Raw genomic sequence first — 19,293 nt, forward strand, 5'->3', positions numbered from 1 at the left:
TATGGTTTATTAAGTTTTATTGCTGTCTGTCTTTCTGGGGCTTTGTATATCTTACCTGACTTTTTCAGTGACATGGTAAGATGTGATAAGACATCTCTTGGGGACAAAGGCAACAACAAAGTCATATTTAATTAGTAGAATGGGGAAGGGTAAAAACATCTGTCAGATTTGGATTGCTTTCTGTGTCTTTCTGCCCCCTGACAACTAATACTCTATAAGACCAATTCTGAAAATAATAAAAACAAATGTAACCAACTTCATGTAATAATACTGGTTTTGTGCATTTCTAAAGTCCACTTTTAGAAAGAAAACCTCCTTTTCCCCTTATAGTCCCACATGTGTTTTGGCATCGGATGATGTCTGTACTTACAGGATTGCAATCGGTAGCTGTTGCCAGAGATTTTGTCTACAGCATCATCTGTTGCACTATGCCATTAACACATACAAGAAACTTCTTTCCAAACCAATGTATCATACTAGCTGGACCTTTGTAAAATTTTAAAGAAAACCTGTCATGAAATATGGGAGAGGCCATTGCTGAATGTGCAAGCTCTGGGCTGTCATCCTTATCCTTTACTACTTTTTGAGTCATTGGCGTTCAATAGTAATATGCCAGGACATGCTGATGAATGATTACTTGTTCAAGTCCATAATTCATTAGGCATTAAAGAAAGGATAACAATGTCCCAGAGACTGCTACTTTGAAAGCAAGTCATTAATGGGCCGTGCTATATTTTTGTCTTTTCAGCTTACTTTTAAAAGGCCAATCAATCCAAAACTGAAATGTCAGTGTGGAAGTAGCCGCATAGTCATATCACCAAAGAGGTGATTGTGGGGTTAAACTTTGATGACATCAATGGAGATACAGCCCTAACTATAAATATAAATAATGAGAACAGAATGACTACATTTATTATTTCATTATCATCAGAGAAGCAGAAACCAAAGAAGGCAATATACAGTAAAAATAGATCACACCTAAGCTTTGAGTTCTTGAAAATGCATCTCAAAAACGTTTTATTAAAAAAAATGTAAACCATGAAAATAAAAGGTGGCCATTTATGCACCACTGCTGTAATATAATTTGTACTGACCCTTGTCACTGTACCTTTTGTTAAGACAGCTTGTTCGGTGTGTAAACATGGAGAAAAACATAAATATGTAAAATGAAAAAAAAAAAAACAATGAAAAAATGAATGCCACCACTGCATGTATAAATGGTGTACAGTTATCACAATTATAATATTTTTCATGATGGTGGTCTTTTACCTTTGCTATCATCTGTTCTAAAGTGCACGGTAATAATATATTCCATTTACATTAAGGGTGAACTTAAACTAACCTCTGTGACGAAAGGATGTTTTAACCATAGTTAAGAAGCACATTACCTGGCCATTATTCCTCGGAATATGAGTCATCTGGCAATATATAGTGAAGCCAAGTAAAATTATGTTCTAAAACATTACAGAATTTCTCATTAGTGGTTCTTAATATAGCATTCTAAGAAGGGCTAAGCCCTGGCATTTTGCAGTTCACTGACCAGACATTTAGTAGTTGGCGATCACTGACATATCAATACGAAAAAGTCACATGTGGTAGGCCAGGTTAGAACTGAAAAGATGCATCACATAACTATTTTTTTTCATTTTTCTCAAAGTGATCATTCAAAAACCTTAGAGTTTAATGGTAGTGTATAAGACATATAAAATATCCCATGCATAAGTTTAACACTGAGCAGCAGCCTGCGACTCTGATCGATGTAGAAGGTGATCCTTACTAGCAGGACCTTAACCCTAAGGAAGCCTTAGATTTTCCTGCTAATTTTCCAAACATCATTCCAACAATAAAGCGTTCTCATTATGTCCCCAGAGGAAGCCCAAATGGCGAAATGTGTCGGTATTAAGACATTTGCGGAATTTGCTAGAATCTCCATAGCTGCCTCTGTATAGAGTTCAGGCTTGATCTCCCAGCGAAATATAAACTGGGAGGCGCCTATATACATTATATGTAATGTGCTGTTACAAATATTGTTTCATTTTACCCAAGGTTGTGAGTTCATTTATAAGAATGTATGACATTTGAATACATGTTTCCATATTTGCCAAAAAAACAGCTTTCCTGGTCTTTTATAGACAAAATCTTAGAGATTAGAAATCCAACAACTTTACTGATTACTAACTAATTATTACTAGCTAATTTTACAGTTATGTAGATTCTCCAATTTTTTTCCCCCAAAAAATGTGGCAAAAATATTTGGCCCCATATTAGATAGGCAAATTATTATTATTAAGTTTTGAGTCAATGTAATGATGTAGGTACAGGAAGAGGTGAGTGTGTGTTACATTACTTCAGTCTAGTTAGTCTGCACTGGACAAGATTAGGGTCAACCTGCAGCCAATAAAAAAAGTATGTCAAAAGACATGTTGAAATATATCACAATAAAACATTTAATCTTATTCTCTAGATACTTCCTTTGCTACAACCCAAACTGTAATAAATTGTGATTGACTATGGGTACTCTAATGACACAGTCCTCTTATAACAACCACAGGCCAGCTGGATACCACTATTCATCTTTATTACATGCTTGCTCAGTAAATCAAATAGGACTTTGATGGATATGATTTAGGAGAGGGCAGAAAAGGGGGATTTGGATCCTACAAAACATTTATCGGACTCTCAGATGACAACCATCATTTTTTACATGCAAAACTGGGTAAAGAATGAAAATATATCATATGTAAAGGAAAATCATATTGAAAACTGTTATATCAATAACATTACATTATTCATCTGCATTTGTCATTGAAAAATGACAAAAGGGTAAATAAAAAGATATTTTTTATTTTTTTTTTACTTTGCCAACCTGTTGGATGAGCAGGATTGTTGTAGTGAACAGGTATGGTTTTGTATTGACTGATTGGCATGCACGCAAATGCATTATTATTAATACTAGAAGCAGTGATATTGTTGACCCATGTTTTTTTGTCAAAGTTTTTGCCACTTTTTCTAAGAACTGGTATCAAAGAACAATATGGTACCCTTCATTTAGGGTTAAAGTGGACCTTTCCGCAAGTTAAAATGTCTGCATAAATACATTCAGACTGGATATGGATGGCAAAGGGGGGATGATTTCGTCAGTATCTTGCAAGTAGTAGGAATAATTAAAGTCTCTTTTCAAGAGAAACAACTTTGCAGCAAATAACGAGGCAAGGTTGCAACGAGGGGCTGCTCTGAATCAGACATTTGTGAAGGTATTTACTACATGAGAACCAATTACCATGCAGTAACCAGGATTTACTTGATTGCATCATCTCTAAACCAATATCTGGCATGTGACCAGCAGGATATGGACCCTAGATAATCATTGATAAAAGATGGCCCCATCGTTCAACCAACAATATATTGATGTACCATCACCTGCTGTAATCTATCTGTCCAACTCCCTCCCAGTCCCCATCACCCTGATTAGCGTTATTTGCTCATAGATAGACAAGACATATGATCACAATGTACGACTCCTGAAAGCAAGTTATTGAGTGCTATCTTTGGAAGTTCACAATTGATAAAAGTGTGATACGTCTTTATGTTTCTGAGCTTCTTTTGATGCCTATACTTGTTAAGGCTCTTTGAATCTTGAATAAAGGGCTATTTAAATGTAAAAAGAATAGAAATGAATACAAAGACACTGTCAAGGCAAGTAATGTGATCCCCATGAGAGGTAATACATATCTATAAGTGTTAAAATTATACATTGCTTAGGGTGCATGTGCTTTACATGAATGCAGACAGATGTACTTTATTTCAGGATATCACTTTTAGATTATATATATATTAGAAACAACAACCAAGCAGCCTAAAAAATAATTTCAATCACGTAAATAGGTTATTTTTTAAAAAATTGTAACTTCAGTTCAATTCAATAAATAATTTTAGTTTAAACTTTGTGAGATTTTTATGTTCTGCTTAAAGAGGAACTAAACTGAAAATGGCAAAAAAAATACACTTACCTTCAATCCTGCAGGGCAGTCTAATTGCTCCGGGGGTGTCCTGCATCAGGTCCCACGTCATCCCGACATTTGTCCCAGAGTCAGCGCTCCAGGCACCGCCCTCTTTGTCTCTTCTTCCTTGTTCTTCATCCTACGTCACCCGACCCAGGCGCAAGATCGGGTGACGTAGGATGAAAAAAAATTTGACAAAATTTCTGAGTTTAGGTTCGCTTTAAATACAATTACGAATGCAGAATCAAGAGAAGGTCTTTGTTGACCTCCTTTTGAAGATGTCAGTTTCCTGGTTCATGTGAATGTCAGATTCACTTCCTAAAGTAGTAATAACTTTTTATATTTTTAATTTAGTGTCTGATGTAGTATACATTTTATAGCCATAAGTATTTTCAGTTAAGTTTTTTTTTCTCCTTTTATTTTTCCCTTTTATGTCATCATCTTTGTCTTTAGAAGTTGCTGCAATTAGTTAAATTAATAGTGTTATGCACAGGTTTACTATTCTTTAATTAAACATCTAATGTGATTTTGCTTCTTGCCATTGTTGAAATATGTGACTTTGCCCTGTAAACATTGCCAAAAGCATACCTATATACTAAGTAATGAAGGTGCCTGTCAGTTCAAGAATTCATGGAGTGCTGACAAAGCATTTGCACTTACAATACTTTCAATAACATAGCAAGGGCAGATGTTAAGCAGCCCATTAATATGTTGGTGGAAGAGATTTTTTCATAGTGTCCCTCTTGTACACTATAGAATACCGACTAACCCCTGACCAATTATGTTGCTAGTTGAGATATATTCCCCAGAAGGCACACAATGCATAGGAATAAACAACTGAAATTCAAATTACAAGCTAATCACAAACAACTTTCTTTAAGAACGCAAATTTGCCAGCTTTTGTACACATCAAACTTGCATGATACCCTGCTTTGGTCTCTGAATCATTAGTTAAATGTAAATGATTATGGCAAAAAGTACCCCCAGTTCATTTATTTATTGAATGTTTTAATATAGAGACAAATCATGACACTTAGAGGCTCTCTGTCTGCAACGAAAGTCCCCATGACATTATAGGAACAGAGCACACAGGAAGACAGGAGAAGATGAGGATATGTCAGGTGTGTAAATTGAAGCTTGAACTACAGTAATCTGTAAAAAAGGTTTTTTTCAACAAAGCAGGTAAAGTATAAACATATGAACTCTATCTGCCTAGTGCTCAAGTAAATGTCAAGCACTCTTGTTGCTGATTCCTTAACCTGTGTGCAGTAAACCCCTTTTATTTTTTTTATTTTATGTGCTTTGGTTCCCACCACTTTAGTCTTTGGTAAAAGTTGTAGTTTCAGGCCATCTTTAATTCCTGGTGTAAAGCATTCTTCTTTTTTACAATAGAGAACATTATAACACTATCATTTAATATGAAAATACATCTGGACTTTACCATTACTGACAATCCTGTCCATCTTTTAGTAATCATTATGACACTATCCTATTATGACACTAACACTTTAGTTGTAGGATTGAAGTCCAGAACCAGACATTAAGTTAGCTTTGACAATAACATTAGTCTTGTATTTTATAGTCCTGACATAATACACAGGGATTTACTAAGTCATTTCAACTGTTCTTTAAAGGGTCTTACAATCTAATGTCCCTTCCATAGTTATAAGTTATTAACACAGTCTAAGGCCAATTTTGAAGGAAAGGCTGTTAACCTAGCTGAATCTTTTAGGGTTGTGGGAGGAAATCTGAGTACCTGGACAAAACCCATGCAAACAAGCGGGGAACGTACAAACTCCTTACAGATAGTGTCCTGGCCGAGATTCAAACCTGGGACCCAGCACTGCAAAGGCCAGAGTGCTAACCTCTTAGCTTCCTTAACTTGAATTTACCTACAGTCTTTTCATTGGTTGAATCTGGGTATTAGGAATCAATAGGGCCAGAAACTATCTTAAAACATATTTAGAATCTTCTAGTCCTGCAAACCAAATTTTAAAATCTTTAGGCCCAAACATAAGGTTCCCCTATGCTCTAATGTTGCTCTTACAATAACTTATAATAAATCTAATAAGAAACAGCTTGTCCTTCCAAAGCCTCACTGCAGTGTTCTGCATCATGCCAAAACACAAAAAAAGTAATCAATGGTGCTATATGAAATTAGTCATCCCTGGCATCCTTATAGACATGTATTATTCTAGTTTCTGCACAAATATAATACATTCTAAGGGACACAAAAAGCGGTTGTTTTCCAGTGTTATAATTAATTTTCTTTTAGCCATCTTTAAAAGAACATGTTTCTCATCAATATGATTGTTTGACAATGTGGCAGATGATGCAAAGTTACAGCTATTCACCAATATAATACAGTCAAAGTGCAAGAGAAAATGCTGCAAAAGAAATTGGATTTTTACAGCAAAAGGAGTGTTATCTAAAAAGAGTACTAATTAAAAAGTGTGATCTGTAAATCCCATATAGTTTAAAAAAAAGTTTACAATCATTACAAGTTGCTAGCAAAATTTGTAGGAAATTCACATCCACTGTACTTCATGTTAAAATGAACTTTGGTCATAGCAGTTTAAAGAGTAACCCATTTAGCATATCCAAGCGTTGCCCCATAGCCTTTTGAAATATATTGTTCTTGCTGCAGACTTTGATGAAGTGGATGTGTTTTCTGGGGACAAACTGTGTTTTTCAGGGACAGAAATCATCCATGGTGAGGTTTACATAGTATGGTGAGGCATCACAAGGTAAGCCATCTCCATGTCTTTAAGTATAAAGCTCTTGCAGTTTGCAAAATGTCAAATGAACTCCAAGTGGCTGTTCTGCAAATCTCAACTTAAAAATGTGTCCTGGGGCTGGCTATCATCTCCGAGAAAGCTTTGGTTGAATGAACTCTAATCTGACCCCTGAGCATAAGCTCAGCGAAGAATAACAATGCAAAATGCGTGAAGACAGCTATTTTGACATAGCTCCTCTGTAGATGGATTGATTTAATGTGTTGATGTCGCAGCTCAAAGTAGGTCTCCAGGAGCTTAACTTGGATAAAACTAATGTTCCATGAAACAACAGGCACCTATATGGTGAAAGTGTGATTTCAGTGAAAGATCTTATTCTGGTGGGCAGCATGGAAAAGTTTTTACCTTATAAAAGTTATAAAAATGAAAATAATGATTCAGAAGTTTTGGAGACGAACAAATTACTTTGAGAACCTAAGAAACACAAAATATATAATCATATTTAAAATGTTTCCAAAGTCAAAATTGATTTTTTTACTATTTGTATCAATTTGATGGAGCTTTGCCCTTTCGATTTGCCCTGGTGCCCACATTCAGTAGAACGCAAAATAAAGAGAAATCCAAAATGTTAAGATTGTTATTAAAAATGTGATGAGGAAGTTACAAACCCTTGTCTTCAATAGATTTACTACAACTTTCTGTTCTTCCAGAAATGAAAGGTAAATGTTCCCCACCAGTGACATAAAGAAAGCAGAAATATATCTGAGGGTGTCCTAGTCTCTCCAAAATTAATGCTAAACATAGATATATAAAACACAAATTAAATAATTTCTGTATCATCATTCAATACACCATTAAATGTATTTTTTTTTGCAAGCTGTATTACTATTTGACTTTGACCAAGTTTCAGACTCCTCCATTCCCTTTATAGAAGGACCAGAGCAGTGTTACTCAACCAGGGCTCCTCCAGAGGTTGTTCGGGGTTCCTTGACCAATGAGCAGTTTGTGACTATTAGTTCAATTTAACTGACACCAATTAACTTTATGGCTATATGTAAGGGTGACATTCTTCCCAATGGCAAGCAATTAAGGTGTCATTCTTCCCCCTGACCCCCACACTAATGTAGTGTAAGCTGATGATATAGTAATTATAACAGGTGTCCTTGAAGACCTGAAAGGTATTTCAAGGTGTCCCCCGTGCTAAAAAGGTTGAGAAACTTTTGACAAGGTTTGGAGAGGAAGAAGCAGCAAAAAACAGCCAATAAAATCACATGCTGACAAGCTTATAGAAAGAAAACTCCAAATGACAGAGAGATTGGTGTGGTGGTTCCCTTTCACTGACCAACAATAGGTTGGGGCAAATTCCAAAAGACCAAAACTCAAGGGTGGACTGAAATATGCTGGACATCTAACAACAGAAAAAAGGCCTTTGGGGGAATGTTTTGGCCTGAAGGGTAATATTGCAGAAACAGCTAAATTTGTTGTCTTGAGCTATTGAGCTATCCATTTGTATGTTGATAATTTTGTCTAGATTTCTGCTCCAAAGAGAAATGTTTTTATTGGCAATGTAAATTGCATTATCTTTTGTTAAAAATTAGATTTTTTGGTGGTGCTTGTTAGCGCTCTCCTGAAGAGCTGTAAAAAATTTAGGAGCTGGGATTGTCCTGTGGTAGCTCAAACAGTTCTAGTACATACAACATACATACATACATATATACATAAACAGTATCTGTGGGAGGAAGAGAAGAAGAGGAGCGAAAGAAAGCCAGGCTTTTGAAGGACAACCAGAGTTAAATTTAAAAACACAAAATTTTATTGTTCCAACAACATAATTTAAAAGATTAAGAGCTGTGTCTCTATAAATGAATCCTAGGCTAACCTAAAACCACTAGTTTTGCAAAAAAATAGCAATATAGTTTAGTATCATACTAGGTTAGCGGTAAGGTATCCCACCCGACGCGTTTCGCCTATACCGGGCTTCCTCAGGGGTAAGGGGAGACTTAGTATTACTGATGGGGTATTTTACCGCATTAAGAACCTTGTGATACTGAATTGCTACTTGTAATTGATTTGATAGTGTGACCGATATCAATTTGGACATATATTTTAGTTGTAGTATGTGGGTGAGCTGCAGGCAGCCGTCCAAAAGAGCCTACACAGCCCTGTGAACAAAAAACATTTAAAATGTGATCTATAAATTGAAACATGATTGGTCAAGGCCTTTAAAGGGAACCTTATATGATTTCTGTATAACTCGAATAGCAGTTTATCTTATATAAGATTCCTTAATAGGTTTTACCAGAATAGAAACTCTGGATTTTTTTTTTTAATCCCAGTCATTGACATGCCTGTCCTGTCCGATGTGGTATCACATTGATTATACATCCTTAAATCCAGAGGTTGTGTTATTAGTGTGTATTTTCCTGAGAAGAATCCTGGCTAGCTATTTAATCTTTGCTGAAGACATTGACCTTAATGATTGGATTCCTGTCTTCGATGCCTTGAGATGCTGACTTAATTCATACTTAATTCTCATCTTACCCACGCTGGGGGACACTCACCTCTTGTCCATCAATGTATAGATGGAAGCATAAAACTTGCAAATACAACAAAACACATGCCACATCTTCCAAGATTTCCTTTCACATTTTAAAATGATTTACTAAACATTTACTTTTATTGCGTTCTTGTGACTTTTTTGTTATATACATTATATTTAGGAATAGAATAATTAACATTGAAATATGTATATATATTGCAAAACAAATATGCTATGAGGAAAAAATTATGTTAGGGGATTCATTGCAGTTGTTTATATAAAGTCCATGCTATTCTTACCTGCAATCATTTTTCTTAAGAAATATTACACAAATGCATTGCCATAGTCTTTTTTTTAATGTCACTGTATTGTGGGATCATCAATGCAGCATGAAATGGGGTATATGGTATAGAACCCCAAGTTTGGCTTAGCAAGGAATGGGAAAATTAGAAAGACATTCTCCTTCTCTTGCTGGTGACATTTAATCTTATAGCTATATAACATTGTGCTCTAGCCCAAATCTTATTCAGTGTTGCTTGTGTCAGAGGCCATGATCCCCGGGATATTTCTTTATGTGCACTATTGTCTTGAATTCCTAATCATGTATTTCTACACCTGAATCTTCAACAATGCATTCTTGTTCATGATTCTAAGAGCCTATTCTTTTTTCTGTATTAGTGTATGATTACATTGAATCCATATGATTTCAAATATGTAGCAGGCTAAGAAAGGATTTTGTGAAATAGTCAAATCAATAAATTATTAAAAAGAAAACAAAAAAGTCTTTCTTCCACAAGATGTTAAAGGATTTTGTACCAATATGCACTGTATATTGCTTGGCTATGTGTAGACACATTTAAAAAATATATATTCTGCTACAAATAATGGTCTAATGTAGATGGAAACATACAACATGGGACCTCCGTGAAGAAGTTTGATCAGTGCATATTAATATACTTGGTTTACAATTAGTACACTACTAATACAATAAGCAGTATTATTAGAAATTCCAGGGGGGCATGCAGAAGTGTGTCTTGGCACCAACCAAAAAGAAAATATAAAACTTAATAAATGAAAAATAATTATATCGTGTAAATGCCTGTTTTTAGAAAGCAGAGTTATATTCCTCAGTATTTTAGTGGTAGGCTTTTTGGATCATTTAGGCCCGCACCTACAATACACATTTAGACCCAAAAGCATTAGTTACCAGGCTAAATAAATGTTGATCAAGTAAAAAAAAAATATCCCCTAAAGATGTAGTGTACAGCGCAGCGTAATATGTAGGCACTATATAAATCCTGTTTATTAATAATAATGTACTGGAGAAAATTGTAGCTATACTCTTTATTTCCAGGACTAAAGGAGGAAACAAAAGAAAATGAATGCAGTAACCTCATCTAGGGACTAGTAAACTTCAGTGTATGATTTTTTTATGTTTATTTGTTTAGGTATGATTTAATCCATACTGTAACTATCGGCTGAGTAAAAAAATGTGACCCCCACCCACCCCACAGATTGAAAACATTTTTTTTTCCAAAGAATGGTTTAGCAGAGACTATTTTGTACCCTAACCCAGTGTCCAGTAATATTCCTACCAGTCTTCCTAGCACAACCAGTAGCAGTGACTACTGGACCCCCAAAGCCTCTCTTTTTGTCTCCATCCAGTCTTGTTGCTGTCACATACAATAAGAGACCAGCTGCCCCCTTGTCTTGCGCTGTATGCAACAACGTACTTTCTGTTCAATCACATCTGAGAAAATGGAATTTTTTTAATTTTACTTGGCAGTGGGAGGGCAAAAGTAATTATTTGAGTGCCGCCCAGAGCTTATAATGTTAAGATCAAATGATTCTGAAAATGTGCAAAATATGCCTTCAATAATTACATATAGGCATGAGAAATATTTAAACTGAAAATTTGGTTTCCCATTAGTTCAAACAATATTTGAATCTACTATACTCAGCAAATCAGCTTCCTAATGTTTTATTTGCAGTGTCACTTAATCTCTCGTTCTTATAAAGTCAATTAAACCTCATAATTAATATTTTCTGCTACACAACATTCCAGAGGCAAGAAAGCCAATTACTTAAGAGAAAACCAGCCAATTTAAAGAAAACTTCTGCACAACAGAACTGACTTCCTTTTAAATGAAGAGAAAGGCTTTAAGCGTGACCCATGATCCCACATGCTTTTCTATTTACTTTCCCACTTTCTTTTCCATTTACTGTCTGTCCTTTTGGCCAGTTTCTAGTATGTTCGATAACACATCCGAATTTCTGACATGTAATTTAGTGTGAAAAATTAAATAGTTCCATTTGCTACAGAAAATGTCATTTAGGTTTCCTAAGATCTTTTCTTGGATACTTCCAAACATGGCTTTCCGTAATGCAGGTATTTTGCTTTATTTACAGTTATTTCTATAATACAATGGCCCCCCAAGTAATATTTTCACAATTTTAGGAACGGTTTTATTTCTGGTTAAACATCATGAATATCATGAGATATGAGTTCAATTAGATTTTGAAATATAAAGATTTTGCACAAACCTTTATCATAAATAAAGTATCTGAACTAGGGAAGTGACATGTATTGGCAATGTGTAAGCATACTGATAGGAAAATTCTAGTAGGTGCATCATAGGAAACATGACATATGTGCCTTTGACAACCATGGATGCACTTCAGGCAAAAGCAAGGATTTGAAGGCATTTTGCACACTGATAAGGAATGTTGGAGGAGAAAAGATATGGCGTTTGCACTCGTATTTAAGGGAACATACTAAAATTGAAAATCAAATACAGCTACAACATACAGGTTCTCTATTGCAAATGGTTATTTTATGCTATAAAACAAATGTACAGAAAAAAAATAAAGTTTCTTTATCAGCAGCAGACCAACAATGGAGTCACCAGTCTGACCTTCATTTAAGGATTTGAGTAACAATACTGAAATAACATCAACATTAACAAAGAAACACTTAGGCTCAATTCGACAAGGGATTGGCAAATCCTCTGTGTAACTGCCCAAGCCTGAACTTATATGATGGTTATTTTTCAAGTCAATCCTGTGCTGGTTGTGGTCCTAGTAGTTGGCTACTTTATTGTGAATGTTAAACCTGACCTCTAATGTAGATGCAAGAGACATAAATTATTAAAACTTAGCAATCATTAGGGATGAGCGAGCGAATGTATTAAATTCGGTCTCACAGTGAATTGGGCCGTTCTGGCTTACCAAACATGTAGGCGAGAACGGCCTTTGTAAATTCGGCCAGCAAGACCGAATTTTTGGGACCTCCAAGACCAATTAGGGGAGCGGAGCTGTCAGATTTGCTCCCCTGATTGCTCTTGCAGCCCTTTACTAGTTGTTTGTCTTTCTCTATCCAAGAACACAGGAGTCCTGTGCTGTCAGCTCCGCTCCCCTGATTGCTGTTGCAGCCCTGTAGTATGTGTTTTTGGATAGAGTTTCTCTATCCAGGAGCACAGTGTGAGTCTCACCAGCTGCTCATGAATGAATGCAGCGTGGGAAAAATCCTCTGATTTTTCCCACGGCCGCGTTCATTTATAAACACAAGCCGCATGACTCACTCTGAGAGGAGAAGTATGGCAGCTGCATTTATAAATGGAGCTGTGAGAATCCTTCTCTTAGTGAGAGAAGTGAGGGCTTGCCCTCATTCTGACCTGTAGTGCCCAGGGGTATACTCACTGACAGGAGATTCCCATGGCTGTATTTATGAATGCAGCCGCGGTAATCCTCCTATAGTGATTTCCTGGATTTCCGATGGTTTCGCGGACCCACTGAAACTTCGAGTAAATTTTCCCGAGAATGCCAGAGGCATTCTCATTCATCCCTATAAATCATCAATTTAATGTGTTTTTTTAAACCAAGTACCTGAATGTTATTTGGTATCTATGATCTTCTTCACTGTACAGACACAGGCTAGAAGTTCTTCACTGTACAGACACAGGCTAGAAGTGGATCCAGAATAGTCTAAGCTCAGAGAGGGTTGTATAATGTCAAACATAAATCATCCTAGATATCTAGTACTGGAAAAGGAGTACTACAAGGACAGCTGAATATTAGAATATTCAGACTAGGGGATTGAATGGATCTGTTCATTATCCTTCATTAGACAGGTGGTAGGAAACAGGAGCATCATCACAGTTTTTAGGACACTACAGGTAGTGTCTAGGGATGGTTTGTTGCACCTGCCACCTTCATAAACTTAAATTGCCTCTTGCCAATGATTGTGCAAATTAATTTTTAGGAAAAATTATTTTTATTTTTTTGGAAATAAAGAAACTGCTTCACTGGAGTGCAGCTAATTACATAAACCTGCACAGTAACCAAGCAGTTACCACCTCCAGGCACCTTTATGTATGTATGGCAGCAGGTGCCCAGACCCGGTAGATGCCATGGTGACATACCGCTAGTCTAAACCTGGCCTAATGGTGAATTTTGCAGCATTTTTTACATGAGTTCGTATTTAAATGTGTCCAAAAGTTGGTAATTTATCAAAACAGATATGTGCCTTTGAAAAAATATTTCTTGCATGTTTGGTAGTGTCTATGATTGCATGACACATACCTCTGTATTACATTAAATAAAAGCAAACAGAACAGGAAACTTTTTTAAGAACCTAGAAGAAAACTGAACCCAAAACAACTGTACCGTAAAGGCTGCAAAATACTTATTAAATTGTTCTAAGTGGCAATGGTAACACATAAGTCTGTTGAATGAAAACTGTTACCACCACCTAGTACTAAAGCAAAAACTATATTATTGGAAATAAACACCACTTGCTAATATTTTGTGTTTTCTTGTTACTTCTCCTCTATACATGATCATGATATTTTAAATTAAAAAAAAAATGTTCTTTTGAATGCAATGCAGGAGCATCATGGAAAGTGGGAGGTCTGAAAGACTGCTATACATAGATTTCTGAAAACTGCAGAGCACCCTACATCAGTACTCATCATTAAGCTCTGGTGCAAACAGTAAGCTGGCTCTTGGGGGCATTTATGCAAATATCAAAATGCCTTGATGGTTGGAAGTCAGTCTAAAGCAATGGGAATACCTAGGAAGGATTCATTTACATGCAGATCACCCAAGGTAATGCCAACATATCATACTGCAGGTTGACTATATGCATTTTAAAAGATTTTAAATTCAAGTGGGATATTCTGCCTTTAATATCACACATTCATTGTTAAGATACATGATACCCTCAGCAGTAGTTTAGATACTTACATCTCTAAACAAGTATCTCTATGAAGATAAAACTCCAAGTTCAATAAATCTAACTATATTTCCAGAGATGTCATATTCCAGACAACAAGCTGCTCATATTTCAGACAGAGACATTAAATTAATTACAGGAGCAGAGGCTTCAGAGTGAAAACTGTTGGCAGGGTCAAAACACAGCATTTTAAATGTTTGGTGGATTGAAAAAGCAACTGACATGATTAAAATGAAAGACTATTGAACTTACATGAAACACATTCAAAAATAGCCACCCCTTGCTATTCCACAGCGTGGCTGGCTACAGGATCGCAGAGCATTTATGAAGTGCATTAAAGGTAAACCTCATTGCTTACATCACTCCCTTCAACCCATTTGCTTTCTTCAGAGGATAAAAGATAGGCAACATGCTTATTGGCCTACCGAAGATACTAAAAGATAAAACACTTCTAGCTTCCTCTTCCCAAATCTCTAAACTCAAGAAAGGAAATTAAAGCATGTGAAAAAATTTTTATTAAAAACACACTAAACAAAGGATTGTGTTGGCTCTATATATATAAAAAATATCTAAATTTAGAGCCCAATTCTCCAACAACATTCTCTTCAAATACACCCTGTGAGTTGATAAATTCATTCCACCCTCCTTTACCTATAGTTTATTGTCCATATAACACTGGGACTTCTGTTCCGAGTTCCTCCAACTGTGTCAACTTTCCCCGTTCCTACCACCTCCTCCCCATCCTTGTGTAGGTTACTGTCTTCTTACTCCCTACTTCTATTTGTTTCCTCTTCTTTTCCTGATGGGCTTCTTTTTCAGCCTCTCCCCTTCCTCATTTGGGACTTTTAATTCAAATCTATAAAGAGTGATTTTTCCTAACCTACCACCTAATGCTTACCTAATCCACTACTCCTTCCTCCTCTCGAGTAAAGTAACAACACTCAAAAAAACAACAACTCACAAACATAAAAAAATACCATGATCCTTTCTAGCCCTATAGCCCTTAATCTCAGTATACTAATGCTGCTTGACCAAACAAAAAAAAAATCCCCTTGCCCTATTTCTTCTTATGATTACAAAGAACATTATCCTAAACAATGGAGACAGACAACTGGACCAATACAAAAGAAATAAGAGTGGATAGTGAAACCTCACCCATTCTTTCCTAATTTCGACAGGAACATTATTCTTATGAGACACACAACTAAGCCACTACAGATGAAATGAGAGTTGGCCAACAGTGAAACCTAGAAAACTTGAGATACAACAAGCAAAACACCTACCGTAACTTCTATGAGTATTTTAATCACAGATTTGTAAATCAAATGGCCAGAAGAAAATATAATGTAATTTTCCAGAACTAGAGGTGGAGACGTATTCTTTTTCTTAAGAGTCATACTGTAAGTAATTTCTATGGGAATTAAGGGCCTGCATGCTCTGAATATAACACTCACTGACATATTTGTATTTTTGGTTTAGGATCTCAAAGATTATTTTAAACCATGGCAAGTTTTATTCCAACTTCAATTAGATCATACTTTACTTTTAAAAGTTGTGAATGGCCTAACCAGACCCTTGTCAAAACAAAATGTTTAATTCAGAGACCGTATGTCTGACAAAGAAAAAATCCAAGGGAAAATGGAAATTTCTATTTTTATTTGTCTACTGATATAAAGAATGTACAAGTCACATTTATTGGCCTCCATTCTATGTAAAACGTTGGTCAGGAGGTCATGAAAATTCAGCTTATCTCTATTCAAAAAATATTTGCAGAGATGATTTGTTAGTAAGTCAAAAACAATAACTGTTTATTTGGATTACTGGAAACAAATCAAAGCCTAATTTTATTACAACCCACAAGCTTGCATTTGTTTGGTGAACTGTGCCAATCAGGGAAGAGGGTCAAGCAGATGTTTCTTGTACCAGACCAAATGACAAAGCAATATGTGAGGTTTCCAAGCAACCCAACTCATCTATTAATTTTCTGTCCAGTCAAAGAAGAACGTTAAGGCTTTGTAGCTACTCAGATAAATTCGCAAATCAGTAGCTGAAAAATGAAATGCTAATTAGATTACAAACATTCAAACCTATTTTTCTGGAAAAAGTCACTGGACAAGCAATCAAAAATAGATACTCAGGACCCAGCTTGCTGATTTCCTTGTAGACAGATATGTGTAGGCAGATATATAATACCATTGGGTCATTGGTTCTCCCATGCACCTTACATTGGCAATGTCCCTGTTCTTGCACTTGTAGCCAGAGTGACATAATTCAAAGGCAAAACATTCTATGGATTTTTTTCTCCGATTTTATAGACCATCGTATCTTGATAGTTTAACTGTCTGTAAATTTCTGGATGGTTGGTAACCCTGGCAGTGAAACGATCATTTTGTTTTCACATGGGAATGGCAATGATGGATGACTGGTCACAAGACATAGTCTAACAAGATGAAAAATGTCTTGAACTATCTCCAAACTCACACCATATAGTCTACAAATTTGCTACTTGCAGTGCTTGTATTGCTTTTATAAATCATAAGATGTATGGGAAGCTAGCAAAAAAAAAAAATCAGAGGCCAGGAGGTCACCTTTGGTCACCTTGCCAAAGCTGTTGCAGTGAATTTTTAAATATACATTGCCAGCATTGATGGTTTATTACAGAGTTTTGCTGGTTTATTATTTTACATTTTTTATAGGTAACATAATTTAACACATATCACCCAGTGCCAAAGACAATTTTAGCTTTTGAGCCTAATTATGTACCAGGATCCAAAAACAGCAAAACTTACAGGATTACTTGTCTATAAAAAATTTGAAACAAGACAAGAAAACACTGCATGTATAAACATCTGCTGGTTAAAGTGGAACAAAAGATCGTCCACTAGAGAAAGAATAGAAGGAAGATGGCAGTGCCCGGCACTGGAATGCGGATAGGTAAGCTGTGTGAATTTAGTTTAAAGTGTTTTCGCTGGTTCCAGCTTTATTTATTATAACTAAGGCCAGGAGTGGTTAAACATGCTGCAAAGGAGAGTTCTTGGATGCGCTCTATGCTCCTTTGGATGTCAGGGGAAGCTGGAGGAGCTGTCATGATTTCCTAAATGTAAAGGTAAACTAAGGCTCTGTGTTTTATCTTTTAAGCCTGACAAGGATAAAATGTACAGGTTTAGACTAGGCTTGGGCTAACTATAGGCTGTGGCTATAAATGGCCCATTAGGCATTTTATTCCGGCCCTTCAAATGTTGGTATAAAATTGTACACAGGCAAAAAGGATGATCAACAACACTGTTCCCACTGAAATTGATTGTAACTTGAATGTAAGTTTTCTTTTAATTTCAGGTAAAGGCTTTTACACATATTTTAAATCATTTCATACAAATACTATCCATCCATCTGATACTGGCCTGGCCTGTCTGTCAAATTTTAAAACTTAATGTGGACCCTGAGCCAAAAAGGTTTGCCCATCCCTGGTTTAGATCCTCTAACATGTTATTCTCTATTGCTGCTCTGTTCTCCTTATGAGAGATGTCCCTTTAAAAGCAAGACAACAAAACCAGTGACTTGCTTCTAGATATGCTCTCATTGATAAAATGAGAGAACAAAATTCCTGAAGAAGGATCACAGTTGGACCACCTATTGCTAGGAAACATCAGCAGAGAACATTGGTTATTGTATAACTAGTAGAGGTTGGTTGCTTTTAACTTGACCCATTCTTGTAATTTTGAAGAAGTTTACAGCTTTCCAAACCACTCCATCAATACTACCAAAGGCTCCTAATACTCAATACTCACATAGCACAAATACCTTAAAAAAATGATAGGATTATGCAGAACAGGGCATTTTTTTTAACAAATTAAACACCTTCTGGCTTTGGACAATCACCAACTGGTTTGTTAAATTACAAGGGGTTGTGCTGTGTGATGCTGGGGTACAATCCAGGTGAATCCAGAACACATCCAGATGAATGTGACTTCTACTAGCTATACAATGACCTGGATAAGTTAGAAGCTTCAAAAACATCTTGAGGCTACCTGTTTTTTCATTTCTGGAAAAAACTAGATGTGTATTCTACACTGCTGATGTTTTATAGCAGCCCAAGACAATGGAAGTGGTGTTATAATATATATTTTTTATGTTATGTTTGGATACCCCAACAGTGACATATCTCCTGAATATAACTTCTGCTTGCCATCATTCCTGAAACCTGACAGTGCATGTTATACAACAACTTACATATTGATTGTATATTACCCATAAATAAAACATCACAATCTTCTGAAACCTACCAAAAGAAGCAAAAGAGTCTGAAGTAATAAAACACATTTTTCTAATTTCTTCCTTTTTTTGGTTCTCAGCTTGATAAAAGTTATACAGTAAGTAACACCTCTGTAGAAATTATTTCTCAGCAGGTTGAAATTACATAAATAATTTTCATTATATAAACAGTACAAATTAACTTAAAAGTACAGCATATACAGCATATAAGGGTAGAATAAAATGAGGAACCAACAATAATTATATGCATCAAATATTTTATACCTAAATAGTCATTTCACTGCTACAGGATTTTGTGAAAGTATATTCTTTTTTGAGAACTCGTATCCCGGTGGGTGCTAAAAGAGTAAAAAATTACAATAATTTCTAACACACATGCAGACAGTGTCTTTCATGGATGTTGTCAGAATCTTTATTACACATTTCTAAATCCCTTCTCCCTCCCTATTTGATGTGAACACAATCAACATTTTAGGACTGATATATTAATGATTGTTAATCTACATTATGAAA

The 19,293-nt window shown here is 35.8% G+C and overlaps 1 protein-coding gene across 3 annotated transcripts in view; it reads right to left on the reverse strand.

The window, feature by feature from the left end:
• The window catches only part of CADM2 (cell adhesion molecule 2), a 936,889-nt gene that overhangs the window by 621,574 nt on the left and 296,022 nt on the right, over positions 1–19,293 (reverse strand). The gene's annotated exons all lie outside the window — the stretch shown is intronic.

This window comes from Pyxicephalus adspersus, chromosome 1, assembly GCF_032062135.1.
Source record: "Pyxicephalus adspersus chromosome 1, UCB_Pads_2.0, whole genome shotgun sequence".
In the NCBI taxonomy this organism is placed as follows: domain Eukaryota; kingdom Metazoa; phylum Chordata; class Amphibia; order Anura; family Pyxicephalidae; genus Pyxicephalus; species Pyxicephalus adspersus.